The sequence below is a fragment of the Pseudophryne corroboree genome, chromosome 5 (assembly GCF_028390025.1).
Source record: "Pseudophryne corroboree isolate aPseCor3 chromosome 5, aPseCor3.hap2, whole genome shotgun sequence".
NCBI classification, from domain to species: Eukaryota; Metazoa; Chordata; class Amphibia; order Anura; family Myobatrachidae; genus Pseudophryne; species Pseudophryne corroboree.
The window spans coordinates 794739364-794754755 of record NC_086448.1 but is presented as its reverse complement, the minus strand read 5'-3'; the positions used below and the strand labels follow the sequence as shown (position 1 = coordinate 794754755).

The following is a 15392-nucleotide window of genomic DNA, read 5'->3' as shown; positions in this document are numbered from 1 at the left end:
CTACTGCCATCGATTCTCATGTCTGAGAAGAATACAGCGCGCTATTCCTGATGATGCCATTTTCGAAAAGAACTTTAGGAATGGTATTTAAATAGCCCTGATTAAAGGCACTGCGTTGGGCACTTACAGTGTTAATACCTACTGTACCTCCAGGAGTGTTAAAAGGTTATTAGCGAAGCTACATGATCCAGTCACACAGGGATGTTGCCCAAGGGTCAGCGGGATGTGAAAGTGAAGAAAGAAAAAATATGTAACTTTATGTGTGTGCTGTATAGAGGGGATGTAGTTGGGTAGGACAGCTTATGGGGGTTATAGTTTCCAGGGAATGCTTGAAGGTTTGGAGACTTGTGGAAAGTCTTATTGTGCATGGGACAGCATTCCATCCACAGCCAAAATAGGTCCATGAGTGGGAGCAGGTAATGCATGTGGACGAGAGATGCAGATCTTAAACAGAGTGGAGATGTCAGGGTGGGAGATATTGTCAGATAAGTGAAGAGATGTATGGATCACAGACGCTGTCCCAAATCAGAGCACCATCATACACAGATCCATACGCCACCGCGGACTTTGTCTCACGCGTGCATTGTAAGGGTTCCTAGATTTTTTGTGAATGTTCAGAAGCAAACAAATCACTCAACTGCTCAAACACCGGCATTGCATCCACCTGAATCAGGATCAAATTATCTGCACTTATTTCATCATCTCAACCTGCCCCGTGTACCCTATTCCTTCACAACCTCTCTGCTCCCTCTCCCTCGCTGCATGCCCTTCTCTAGCTCACCTCATTAATCAGTCTCTGTCCAATGGCACATTCCCTTTCTCCAGTAAACAACTTATTTCACCAATCCCAAAGAAACCATGGGGGGGGGGGGTGATTCAGAGTTGATCATAGATGTGCTAAATTTGATCAGGCACACTGACATGTGGGAGGACGCCCAGCACAGGGCTCGTCCACCTCGCATGTCAGTCCCTGCCCCGTCGCAGAAGTACAAAAGCATTGCGCAGCGGTGATGCTTCTGTACTTCAGGAGTAGCTCCGTACCTGCACAGCTCCTGCGCGCTAGCCGGGAGCTACTCGTCGCTGGCCAGGTCGCAGCAGCTGCGTGTGACGTCACGCAGCTGCGGCCCGCCCCCGCACGGTCTGGCCATGCCTGCGTTGGCCGGACTGCACCCCTTAAATGGCGGCTTAACGGCGCCATCCCGCCTCCTCCCGCCCAGCGACCGCCTCTGCCTGTCAATCAGGCAGAGGCGATCGCTAGCTAAAGACAGCCATCGGCTGTCTGGCATGTGCCGGCGCACTGCGCAGTTCAGACCCGATCACTGCTTTGCGAAAACAAATGAATGACCCCCATATCTCAACCCAGCCTCTCTCTTCCACTACCACCCTCTCTCTTCCTTCCCATTTTGCTTTCACTGTATTTGAGAGAGTTGGGTGCAATTGCATGTCCCTTTCTCTCTTCTTACTCCCTTCATCCACCAGCATTCCATGACACAGTTCTTTCCTTCTCCACTTTATACGTATCCAACTGCCACTTCAGTGTATCTACATCTGGCGCATCTTCTCCACTTCCACCATCTGCTGGGATCCCACAAGGCTCTGTTACGGCCACTGACTTTTCTCTCTGCACACCTCTTCCATTGGTGAGCAAATTTGCTCATTCTGCCTCCAGTACCCCCTCTTCACTGAGGACACGCTAATCTACCTCTCCTCTCCTGACCTTCTGTACAATGTTGTGCTATAGCCACATGGATGTCCCAATGCTACTGGTTCCCTCTAACAAGCCCAGGCCTGGGTAATTAGTATCTGTAAATCCCCCACCTGCGGCAGCCCTCCACCACCAGCATTACTGTACTCCTGCTGTGAGATCTGTAGTATCTGTCTCCTGCCAAGGCTGAAGTTTGGCTTGTGACCACTACTCTGCGTCGTGATCTTCTGTTACAGTTACCTTGTTGGTGCTCTCCAATGTTCCACACACCTTTACTATAATAAACTGCCATTTACCAATATCTGGGCTACTGATTCTGCTGATGTCTCATCTTGCCAAGTAGATGCCCCTTCCTTTGCTGTACATTACTTTGTATGTGGTCCTGTTTTTCCAACTTCTACCAGGTGCTCTATACTGCCAAGATAATTAGTGGTTGAACTTGGGTACTACATCTTGCTGATTGTTCCGCATACTTGAGTGTTCATCCTTTTGTCCTGCTGCATCCTGCATCCCTAGTACTGTATATATGTCTCCTCTGGGTTCATCATTTATGCTACTTTGAAATGGCATCCCCAGATCAGTCCCTCACTTACTACTATCCTCATGTTCCTAATCTAGAAAGGTGATTAGAGCATCTCCATCTATCCCTGCTTTTAAATGCCCGGCAAACCCTCTTACACAACAACCTGTGTATCACTCTGCAAACCCTATACTGTTTGCCCATTGTAGTATCTTATGTGTATATACAGTTTATGTGCATTATCAAGGTTCTCCAAAAATCCAGAAGTACTCATCCACATATACAAAGGCCTCAAAAACACCATCCACCCATACATCTCAAAACTCATCATGAAATATTCCCACATACGCCCTTCAGTCACTGACATCCTCCTCCTCCTCCGTGAGTGACAAATAACTGGTCTTTCCACCTACAAGACTTCTACTGACATGTCGTCCAATTGTGGAATTCTCTACCAATAAAACGGTTAGAATCCCGACAGATCACAGTAACTGTTTTCACCCAACCCCTAATCCTACCCCTAACCCACCCCTCCTGAAGCCAAACCCTAGCCTCCCCCTTCTGCAGCCTAACCCTAACCCCCTGCAGCCTAACCCTAACCCACCCCTCCCGCAGCCAAACCCTAGCCTTCCCCTTCTGCAGCCTAACCCTAACCCCCTGCAGCCTAACCCTAACCCACCCCTCCTGAAGCCAAACCCTAGCCTCCCCCTTCTGCAGCCTAACCCTAACCCCCTGCAGCCTAACCCTAACCCACCCCTCCCGCAGCCAAACCCTAGCCTCCCCCTTCTGCAGCCTAACCCTAACCCCCTGCAGCCTAACCCTAACCCACCCCTCCCGCAGCCAAACCCTAGCCTCCCCCTTCTGCAGCCTAACCCTAACCCCCTGCAGCCTAACCCTAACCCCCCCCCCGCAGCTAAACTCTAGCCTCCCCTTTCTGCAGCTTAACCCTAACCCTAACCCACCCCTCCCGCAGCCAAACCCTAACCTCCCCCTTCTGCAACCTAACCCTAACCCCCCTGTAGCCTATCCCTAACCCTCCCCGCACGCAGCCTAACCCTAACCTCACCTTTCTGTAGCCTAACCCTAACTGTTCCTTCCCTCAGCCTAATCCTTACCCCCTCCTGCAACCTAACCCCAACCTCCCCAACCCCTGCAGCCTAACCCTAACCTTCCCCCTAGTACCTAATCCTAATCCCAAGGCCAATGCGTTGTTGGTATTCTGTCAGGGTCCCGTCCCCATCCCCTGATGTCATGACTTCAGTACTTTACTGCTTCCTAGGAAAATGTGTGCACTGTAAGGAATAGTGTGCCACTACTGTGAATTATTACAGATAGAATAAGTTACCTTAGAGATCTGTGACACAAAATCACTCGGCCTGCCCCGTAATATCACCACCTGGCAAATTAATGATGGCAAAGTTCGCGGTGGAGTCAACAGTGTCCCAACAACCCTAGTCTCTAATCTCGCCAACAGATTTGAGCAAATAATTTATGATCTCGGGGTTGGCGCCACAAGGCTTATTATGAATTATTACACGCTCTACACTTTGGAAGCAAATAAATAAACATAATTAAATATAAAAGCTTTACCACTGGCAATTCATTCCTGATATGGTAACTTTAATACATACTGTAAACTGTTAATTCCTTATTGAATCAGTAGATCAATGAACAACGTGCATCTTAATAGCACAACAAGCACAGAAGTGTTATATTACTATTTATTCGTATTAAATATTAAACATGTTTATTGTACATAGGATATTCTGCTTATTACATTTTTTTTTATCTTCATTGTTGTTTATATTGACATGGATATAATCTTATTTGCTTGTATACTTGTGTTTGTTTAGCATAACAGCTTCCTATATATTCCAATGAAATAATGCCCCTGTGGCTACACTATTATGAAAGACTAGGTGACTCATCGCGCCCTACGGACACTCTTCAAACCATCGCAAGGGGCTACGCCCCCGTAACCCTTGCACGCCCTTGGGTTGTGCAATATTTTTATTATATGGAGTATTACCCTCAATCTTAATTTTGTGAGTGGTTAAATATTCCGCGGACAAATGGCATGCGGTGGTTAAGGGGCCGTAGCCCCTTGCGATGACGAGAACAGCGCACTCAAAGCACAATGAATCACCTAGTAGGTGCTGGGGTTTGGGGGGTGGCGGATGCGGGGGAGACGTGGATGGGGGTCCATGGTTGCCGCAGGTGGGGGGATTGCGGGGGTGGCGCGGGTGTGGAAGTCCAGAGCCACCGTGGGTGGGGGAGGGACAGGTTCTGTGGGTGGGGGAAGGGAGGTTGGGGGGGTGCAGCGGATGGAAGATGTGGGGGGGTGCCGCAGGTGGGGCGGTTGTGGGGGTGAGGGGTTTGGAGCCACCGCGGGTGGGGGAGGGGTGGCTGCGGTGGTGCTGGGGAGGGAGCCAGTGGTGCTAGAAGTGGGGGAGGTGCGGGTAATGCTTCTCCTCCTGGAACCAACTAAGCTGCTGACCTGTGTTGGTGCTCCCTGCAGCAGGCGGTGAAGGCTCCTGTGCCCGGGCCAGGCACCGCAGCTTTCCCCCGACGGCGAGTCCCTCTGCAGCCGAGTGGAGTCCAGGGAACACACAGCAGGCAAAGGGCAGAGCCTCCCATTGGATGTAGCCTGTGTGGGAGGGCGTTTCTCGGCCAACCAGCTGTGGGCTGGGTGTGACAGACCTGGTGCTAACCCATTGAGAGCTCCTAGCCACGCCCAGCGTTAGGAAATGAGTAACAGAGTCACAGATCTGGGCTAATAAATAGGAAATATTACAACATTCTGACGGAACTAGTCAACATGTTTTCAGCAAATACAACTTATAGTGAAACGTGCTTGTGCTGTGATACGCTTACTTAAGGTACCCTGAAGTGAGGTGGCACTCTCTCCTCCAGGGCAGTAACTAGTGTGGGCAAGCAGTGGCATCACTCGCCCGTCGCCAATAGCACTGCTGCAGATGCATGCACCCCGCAGCCTGTAGTGCCGCCCGGTGCATCCCAAGGACGCTCTGTGATCAGCACAAGGTTCTTGGTGAAGAGGACACATACGGACAACAAGTGCAGTACAGTCACATAAACAGACCATTTTGAGGTGAAATAATAACTAAACTTTATTAATACTTTCCATTCTCCAGTACAGTAAGCAGAATGGTTGCGGGTGTGGTATACTGGGTATTGGTGTGGGCACAGATAAGTTAGGTTTAGATGGCATCTCACAGCTGAGGTGGCAACTCCAATGGATCTTCCTTCCTCAGTGGAAAAGACTCCACAAGCTTATCCACCTGGCTGTAGAGCGTAGCATCAAACACAAAGTAAAATTACATAACATGGAAGCCTTGAGTAAATAGAATAATCAAGTAGATTTACTAAAGGTGGTGTAAAATGACATGGTCCAGGGTAGGTCACGTTATGGCGGAAATAATGATCACAAACGTATGAAAGGCAATTCGGCACAAATGGAATGTGTACTTATTTATCATGTTCCCCAGTGTCTGCTGCGCAATACGGTGATAAATGTGCAATAAATACTCCAGTAGTAAATGGGCTTTTTTTTAATCTTAACTGCGGAAGCACCTCTATATCTAATGAAAATGCAGTTTCTCAATTACTTAAATACCCTAGATTCTAAATGCACAATAACCTTCACAAAACACACATATAATGAAAATAGCAAAACAGCTTATTACTCAGCAGACTAGAAAAACCTCAGACTGATCAGTCTACTTTATAGTGAGCACAATGGCCCTCATTCCGAGTTGATTGCTCTCTAGCTGCTTTAAGCAGCAGTGCAAACGCTAAGCCGCCGCCCTCTGGGAGTGTATCTTAGCTTAGCAGAAGTGCGAACGAAAGGATCACAGCGCTGCTACAAAAAAAGATTGTGCAGTTTCTGAGCAGCTCGAGACTTACTCCTAGCTAGCGATCACTTCAGACTGTTTGGTTCCTGGTTTGACGTCACAAACACGCCCTGCGTTCGGCGAGCCACGCCTACGTTTCCCCAGCCACTCCTGCGTATTTATCTGGCACGCCTGCGTTTTTACACACACTCCCCGAAAACGGTCAGTTACCACCCAGAAACACCCACTTCCTGCCAATCACTCTGCGGCCAGCAGTGCGACTGAAAAGCGTCGCTAGACCTTGTGTAAATCTACATCGGCTTTTGTGAAAGTACGTCACGTGTGCGCAGTGCGCACCATACGCGTGCGCAGAAGTGCCAATTTTTAGCCTGATCGCTGCGCTGCGAACAACGGCAGCTAGCGATCAACTCGGAATGAGGGCGAATGTACTGTTGTTGGCGTACTCTCTTGACAGGTGGTCACTGTCCTATAACATGCGTGTACTTGTATTCCACAATTAGCAAAAGCAATAGGATTAGCATCTAATGCTGGTCTTTCTTGATACCAGAGAACAATGGCCCTCATTCCGAGTTGTTCGCTCGGTAATTTTCTTCGCATCGCAGCGATTTTCCGCTAATTGCGCATGCGCAATGTTCGCACTGCGACTGCGCCAAGTAAATTTGCTATGCAGTTAGGAATTTTACTCACGGCATTACGAGGTTTTTTCTTCGTTCTGGTGATCGTTATGTGATTGACAGGAAGTGGGTGTTTCTGGGCGGAAACTGGCCGTTTTATGGGTGTGTGTGAAAAAACGCTGCCGTTTCTGGGAAAAACGCGGGAGTGGCTAGAGAAACGGGGGAGTGTCTGGGCGAACGCTGGGTGTGTTTGTGATGTCAAACCAGGAACGAAACTGACTGAACTGATCGCAGTGGCAGAGTAAGTCTCGAGCTACTCAGAAACTGCTTAGAAATTTCTATTCGCAATTCTGCTAATCTTTCGTTCGCAATTTTGATAAGCTAAGATTCACTCCCAGTAGGCGGCGGCTTAGCGTGTGCAATGCTGCTAAAAGCAGCTTGCAAGCGAACAACTCGGAATGAGGGCCACTGTCTCCTGATCTCAGATTCTGTAGCGGTCCCAAGCACACCATCACTGGGTATTCTATGGCCCTTGGTGCACTTCGGTAGCATCACTTGCCCAGTCCTGGCTAGTGGACCTGCGGCACCTCACCCCTTTCTCCTGCACCACTCCTTGGCATCTCCCAGTGTCTGCTGCGCATGTGCTGTAAAGCGATCTGTGTACAAATCACCAAAGGACTGTGTAGAACTGCAGAACTGTGACTTTACCCCCTGCAGGCATTCTGATTACTGACTACAGAAACACTTCCTGTATGAAAGAAGGGGATGGTAGGGAAGGTCATCAATGTGCCCTCCATACCACCAATGGTATGAAACTATGTAATGGCATACTATCAATGGTGGCATACTATCAATGGTTCCTGCCATCGGAGGTTCACACATGCGCAGAAGAGGCCCCCATTTATCAACTAGTTTTTGCTTGTCATACTCGGGGCGGGATGTATTAACATACATCGCCGCCCCTCGCCGGTTACCGCAGCGATGTTGATCGCATATGTACTAACATATGCGATCAACATCGCGATGCGGTGACGGAGGCCCCCCGCGATGCCTGTTAGGTGGTCTGCGGGGGGTCTCCGTCACCTCCCCGGGGTCCCCACACTGGCTAGATGCCGGGAAGCAGCAGCAGGCTGCCCCCGGCACCTCCTCCTCCCCCCTGCAGCCGGAAGGACGTCCGGCTGCGTTGCTAGGGGGAGGAGGACACTACCTTCCGGGTCCAGGGCAGCCTGGAGGAAGGTAAGCCAGGGGGAAGGGGGGTCGGCGTCTGCGGCGGGGGTCGACGGTGTCGGCGGGTTGCGGCGGTCGGCGAAAAGAAGCCCATAGGCTTCTATAGGGTTTCGCCATCCAGAGATGGAGAAACCCTGGACGCCGAAAACGCTGCGGTAGGGTCTTAGTAAATATGAAAATGCGGTAAAACCCCCGTTTTCGGGGGTTTTACCGCATTTTTGCTTTAGTACATCCCGCCCTTGTTGAGAATAATAATTAATAGATATACTTATTTATCATGTCCCCCAGCACTGTTTTAAGGCAGCACTGTTTTAATTTCATGCATGTGAAATTGCATTGTTACTTTATTTAACAACGAGCAGTACCTGTCAATTACCGCTCAATTTCTTAATTACGTCTCGCCAGCTTTTTTTCTTCTGTTAATCATCGATGCAGCACTCCTGGCAGCTCCCTCCAGCATTCGGGTCTGACTCTGTACCCATATTGCCTTGTGTCTGCTGGCTTTCTACAGCAACAGTCTCAAAAGTTATGTGATGCTGTAATTCTGCTCCCTCGGCACCGCCTGCCAATGGTGCCAGGTCCTGGCTGCTGCTAAATGGTGTGAAGGGTTGCCCCCCAGACAGAGGCGGAACTACCGCCTGTGCAACCAGTGCGTTGCACTGGGGCCCGCCACTGTCCAGGGGCCCAAAGCATGTAATGAGTCAAACTGACTCATTACATGCCGCTGTGTGCTGCTGCACGCAGCACACAGCGGCATGTAATGAGTCAGTTTCTGATCACGATTCCCGGGCAGGAGAGAAGGAGGAGGAGGGAGGTGGAAGAGGGAGCCGCAGCAGCGCTGTGTTATTGGTGGAGGCGCTGCTGCTGCTGTCCCTCTGCTTCACTATAGGCTGTCTTCCGAGAACAGCCTATAGTGAAGCAGAGGGACAGCAGCAGCAGCGCCTCCACCAATAACACAGCGCTGCTGCAGCTCCCTCCTCCACCTCCCTCCTCCTCCTTCTCTCCTGCCCGGGAATCGTGATCAGAAGCTGCACCGAGGAGCCTGAGCCAGCGGAGAGGGTAAGTATAATTCTTTCTTTCTTTCTTTCTTTCTTTCTTTCTTTCTTTCTTTCTTTCTTTCTGTCTGTCTGTCTGTCTGTCTGTCTGTCTTTCTTTCTGTCTTTCTTTCTGTCTTTCCATGTGCAAAATGGCGGACTGTCTGCCGCAATGTGTAAAAAGGGGAAATCTGCTTGCCGCAATGTGTAAAAAGGGGGAATCTGCCTGTCGCAATGTGTAAAAAGGGGGACGCTGTCTGCAGTAATGTGTAACAAGGGCACGCTGTCTGCCGTAATGTGTAAAAAGGGGACGCTGTCTGCCATTATGTGTAAAAAGGGCACGCTGTCTACCGTTATGTGTAAAAAGGGCACGCTGTCTGCCGTTATGTGTAAAAAGTGTACGCTGTCTGCCGCTATGTTTAACAAGGGCACGCTGTCTGTCATTATGTGTAAAAAGTGTACGCTGTCTGCCGCTATGTTTAACAAGGGCACGCCGTCTGCCGTTATGTGTAAAAAGGGGACGCTGGGGTATATTTACTAAGGTCCCGATTTTGTCCGAGATGGTGTTTTTCTGCAAAGTGTCATCTCGGGAATTTACTAAACTCAAATCACGGCAGTGATGAGGGCATTCGTATTTTTTTGGAAGTCCAAGAAAAAAAATACGAATGAATACACCATCGGTCAAATACGCCTGTAATTTGGTAGAACTCGGTCATTTACTAAAAAGTGCAATTCACAAACACTGCCGACAATAGCCCAACACTGCCGTGAAAAAATACAAATCGTAAAAAAGTGCTAAAATAAAACAGACCTGCTTTTTTTTACCATGTTCTGATAGGCATGCACGGATCCATGAGATCCGTGCATGTTTATCAGTGGGAAGGGGTGGGAAAGTGTTAAATTTGCAAAAAAAAAAAATGCGTAGGGTCCCCCCTCCTAAGCAAAACCAGCCTCGGGCTCTTTGAGCCAGTCCTGGTTGAAAAAATATGGGGGAAAAAGTGACCGGGGTTCCCCCATATTTAATCAACCAGCACCAGGCTCTGCGCCTGGTCCTGGTTCCAAAAATACGGGGGGACAAAAAGCGTAGTGGTCCCCCGTATTTCTGAAACCAGCACCGGGCTCCACTAGCCAGATACATAATGCCACAGCCGGGGGACACTTTTATATTGGTCCCTGCGGCCCTGGCATTACATACCCAACTAGTCACCCCTGGCCGGGGTACCCTGGAGGAGTGGGGACCCCTTCAATCAAGGGGTCCCCCCCTCCAGCCACCCAAGGGCCAGGGGTGAAGCCCGAGGCTGTCCCCCCCCCCATCCAAGGGCGGCGGATGGGGGGCTGATAGCCTTTTTGACAAAATTTGAATATTGTTTTTAGTAGCAGTACTACAAGTCCCAGCAAGCCTTCCCCGCAAGCTGGTACTTGGAGAACCACAAGTACCAGCATGCGGTGGAAAACCGGGCCCGCTGGTACCTGTAGTACTACTACTAAAAAAATATCCCAATAAAAACAGAAGAAACACCTTGAAAGTAAAAGTTTAATTCATACATCCACACCTCCAAACATACATACTTACCTATGTTCACACGAGGGTCGGTCCTCTTCTCCATGTAGAATCCATGGGGTACCTGTTGGAAAAATTATACTCACATAATCCAGTGTAGATCGGTCCTCTTCTGTTCTATTTGTAATCCACGTACTTTGCAAAATAAAAAAATGGACGCCCGACCACGCACTGAAAGGGGCCCCATGTTTTCACATGGGACCCCTTTCCCCGACTGCCAGGAACCCCCCCTGACTTCTGTCTAAGAGGGTTCCTTCAGCCAATCAGGGAGCGCCACGTCGTGGCACCCTCCTGATTGGCTGTGTGCTCCTGTAGTGTATCCATTGTAACCAATGGTGGGAACTTTGTGGTCAGCGGTGAGGTTACTTTCGGTCAACCGCTGACCACAAAGTTCCCACCATTGGTTACATTGTATCACTGCCGTGTGCTGCCTGACATACACTACAGGAGCACACAGCCAATCAGGAGGGTGCCACGACGTGGCGCTCCCTGATTGGCTGAAGGAACAGAAGAGGACCGATCTACACTGGATTATGTGAGTATAATTTTTCCAACAGGTACCCCATGGATTCTACATGGAGAAGAGGACCGACCCTCGTGAACTAAGAACAATATTCAAATTTTGTCAAAAAGGCTATCAGCCCACCATCCGCCGCCCTTGGATGGGGGGGACAGCCTCGGGCTTCACCCCTGGCCCTTGGGTGGCTGGAGGGGGGGGACCCCTTGATTGAGGGGGTCCCCACTCCTCCAGGGTACCCCGGCCAGGGGTGACTAGTTGGGTATGTAATGCCAGGGCCGCAGGGACCAATATAAAAGTGTCCCCCGGCTGTGGCATTATGTATCTGGCTAGTGGAGCCCGGTGCTGGTTTCAGAAATACGGGGGACCCCTACGCTTTTTGTCCCCCGTATTTTTGGAACCAGGACCAGGTGCAGAGCCCGGTGCTGGTTGATTAAATATGGGGGAACCCCGGTCACTTTTTTTCCCATATTTTTTCAACCAGGACCGGCTCAAAGAGCCCGAGGCTGGTTTTGCTTAGGAGGGGGGACCCCGCGCATTTAAAAAAATTTTTTTTTAACAATGTTTTATTTTTTACGAAAAGGTGCTCAATGAAGCCCAGCACGGATCTCACAGATCCGGCCGAGATTCATTGTGTTAAAGTCGGCAGTGTTTTACAATTCACTCCCGTAAAATACTGCCAAAAAATACGAATGACATCGACATCGGTAAATACGAAAATGCAGAATACGACAGCTTAGTAAATTAGTCGTAATAAATTCAAAAAGTTGCAATTTTACACTTTCGATGTCATTCGTGATTGAACTTTAACCTCATTCGGAAAAATACGAATTTTAGTAAATATACCCCGCTGTCTGCCGCTATGTGTAAAAAGGGCACGCTGTCTGCTGTAATGTGTAAAAAGAGGAATCTGTCCGCCGTTAGGTGTAAAAGGGTTTCTACCTGGTGTAGTGGTGCTACTGTGCGGCGTAATTTGAATAATGGAGACTACTGTGCACCGTTTTATGAATTGGTATTATTTTGTGGCCACACCCCTTCCCCACGAAGCCACGCCACTATGTTTTGCATGCAGGGGTGGGGCTCCGATGCCGTTTCTTGCACACAGTGCTAAAATGTCTAGTTACGGCACTGTTGCTAGGTATCCATCTCTCTGGCCCTGAGCAGGTCCCCCTCACCAGATCCTCTCCCGGGGTGAGGGGGTGGACTTGGATGGGATGGGGGGGCCCAAAGCATTTTGTCGCACCTGGGCCCACCGCTCGCTAGTTCCGCCACTGCCCCCAGACCCCTATCTGCTGGACGCCTCAGATACCTTAGCATGGCTGTTCTCCTCCATGCAGGCTCCCCCAGGAGCACGAGGTGCAGCAGGGTAGCTGGGCGCAGAAGCAGAGCTCCTCAGCGTCCGTTAGTCATGCCAGGAAGGAAGGCATGCGCCGATCTATGAGGGGGAAAAAAACAGCTTCACCTTCATTTGTCAGCGCTGTTTGAACGTGACAAAGGGGTCTATTCATGAAGCAGTGAAAAGAGCGGAGAAGTGAGCCAGTGGAGAAATTGCCGATGGCAACCAATCAGCTGCTCTGTATAATTTTATAGTATGCAAATTATAAATGTTACTTAAATGCTGATTGGTTGCCATGGGCAACTTCTCCACTGGCTCACTTCTCCACACTTTTCACTGCTTCATGAATAGACTAGGGATGAGCGGGTTCGGTTCCTCGGAATCCGAACCCGCCCGAACTTCATGTTTTTTTACACGGGTCCGAGCGACTCGGATCTTCCCGCCTTGCTCGGTTAACCCGAGCGCGCCCGAACGTCATCATCCCGCTGTCGGATTCTCGCGAGGCTCGGATTCTATCGCGAGACTCGGATTCTATATAAGGAGCCGCGCGTCGCCGCCATTTTCACACGTGCATTGAGATTCATAGGGAGAGGACGTGGCTGGCGTCCTCTCCGTTTATAGAGAAGAGAGTGAGACAGTAGAGAGAGACACAGTAGTAATTTTGGGGAGCATTAGGAGGAGTACTAGTTACTTGCTGAAGTGATAGATAGTGTGACTGTATATTATCTGACTTGTGGGGGAGACACTGACAGTGGGGAGCAGTTAGAGTCTGAGAGCAGGACTCAGGAGTACATATAACGTACAGTGCACACTTTTGCTGCCAGAGTGCCACACTGCCATTGTGACCACACTGACCACCAGTATAATATATATTGTGATTGTCTGCTTAGGAGTACTACTTGCAAGTTGCTGATAGTGTGACCAGTGACCTGACCACTAGTCACCACCAGTTTAATATATATATATATATATATATATATAATTGTATATAATATATATATAATATTGTATACCACCTACCCGTGGTTTTTTTTTTTCTTTCTTCTTTATACATACTACTATAGTAGCTTACTGTAGCAGTCTGCGGTGCTGCTGAGCTGACAGTGTCCAGCAGGTCCGTCATCAGTCATTACATAATAAATATATATACCTGTCCGGCTGCAGTACTAGTGATATTATATATATATATATATATATATATATATATATATTGATTTCATCTCATTATCATCCAGTCTATATTAGCAGCAGACACAGTACGGTAGTCCACGGCTGTAGCTACCTCTGTGTCGGCAGTCGCTCGTCCATCCATAATTGTATACCACCTACCCGTGGTTTTTTTTTTTTCTTTCTTCTTTATACATACTACTATAGTAGCTTACTGTAGCAGTCTGCGGTGCTGCTGAGCTGACAGTGTCCAGCAGGTCCGTCATCAGTCATTACATAATAAATATATATACCTGTCCGGCTGCAGTACTAGTGATATTATATATATATATATATATTGATTTCATCTCATTATCATCCAGTCTATATTAGCAGCAGACACAGTACGGTAGTCCACGGCTGTAGCTACCTCTGTGTCGGCAGTCGCTCGTCCATCCATAATTGTATACCACCTACCCGTGGTTTTTTTTTTTCTTTCTTCTTTATACATACTACTATAGTAGCTTACTGTAGCAGTCTGCGGTGCTGCTGAGCTGACAGTGTCCAGCAGGTCCGTCATCAGTCATTACATAATAAATATATATACCTGTCCGGCTGCAGTACTAGTGATATTATATATATATTGATTTCATCTCATTATCATCCAGTCTATATTAGCAGCAGACACAGTATGGTAGTCCACGGCTGTAGCTACCTCTGTGTCGGCAGTCGCTCGTCCATTCATAATTGTATACCACCTACCCGTGTTTTTTTTTTTTTTCTTCTTTATACATACTACTATAGTAGCTTACTGTAGCAGTCTGCGGTGCTGCTGAGCTGACAGTGTCCAGCAGGTCCGTCATCAGTCATTACATAATAAATATATATACCTGTCCGGCTGCAGTACTAGTGATATTATATATATATATATTGATTTCATCTCATTATCATCCAGTCTATATTAGCAGCAGACACAGTACGGTAGTCCACGGCTGTAGCTACCTCTGTGTCGGCAGTCGCTCGTCCATCCATAATTGTATACCACCTACCCGTGGTTTTTTCTTTTTCTTTCTTCTTTATACATACTACTATAGTAGCTTACTGTAGCAGTCTGCGGTGCTGCTGAGCTGACAGTGTCCAGCAGGTCCGTCATCAGTCATTACATAATAAATATATATACCTGTCCGGCTGCAGTACTAGTGATATTATATATATATATATATTAATTTCATCTCATTATCATCCAGTCTATATTAGCAGCAGACACAGTACGGTAGTCCACGGCTGTAGCTACCTCTGTGTCGGCAGTCGCTCGTCCATCCATAATTGTATACCACCTACCCGTGTTTTTTTTTCTTTTTCTTTCTTCTTTATACATACTACTATAGTAGCTTACTGTAGCAGTCTGCGGTGCTGCTGAGCTGACTGTGTCCAGCAGGTCCGTCATCAGTCATTACATAATAAATATATATACCTGTCCGGCTGCAGTACTAGTGTGATATAATATATATTGATTTCATCTCATTATCATCCAGTCTATATTAGCAGCAGACACAGTACGGTAGTCCACGGCTGTAGCTACCTCTGTGTCGGCAGTCGCTCGTCCATCCATAAGTATACTAGTATCCATCCATCTCCATTGTTTACCTGAGGTGCCTTTTAGTTGTGCCTATTAAAATATGGAGAACAAAAATGTTGAGGTTCCAAAATTAGGGAAAGATCAAGATCCACTTCCACCTCGTGCTGAAGCTGCTGCCACTAGTCATGGCCGAGACGATGAAATGCCAGCAACGTCGTCTGCCAAGGCCGATGCCCAATGTCATAGTACAGAGCATGTAAAATCCAAAACACCAAATATCA

General features: G+C 48.4%; 1 protein-coding gene across 2 annotated transcripts in view; it reads left to right on the top strand.

Moving 5' to 3' along the window:
• LOC134928552 (scinderin-like) overlaps positions 1-15392 on the top strand; it is a 122681-nt gene that overhangs the window by 25436 nt on the left and 81853 nt on the right. The gene's annotated exons all lie outside the window — the stretch shown is intronic.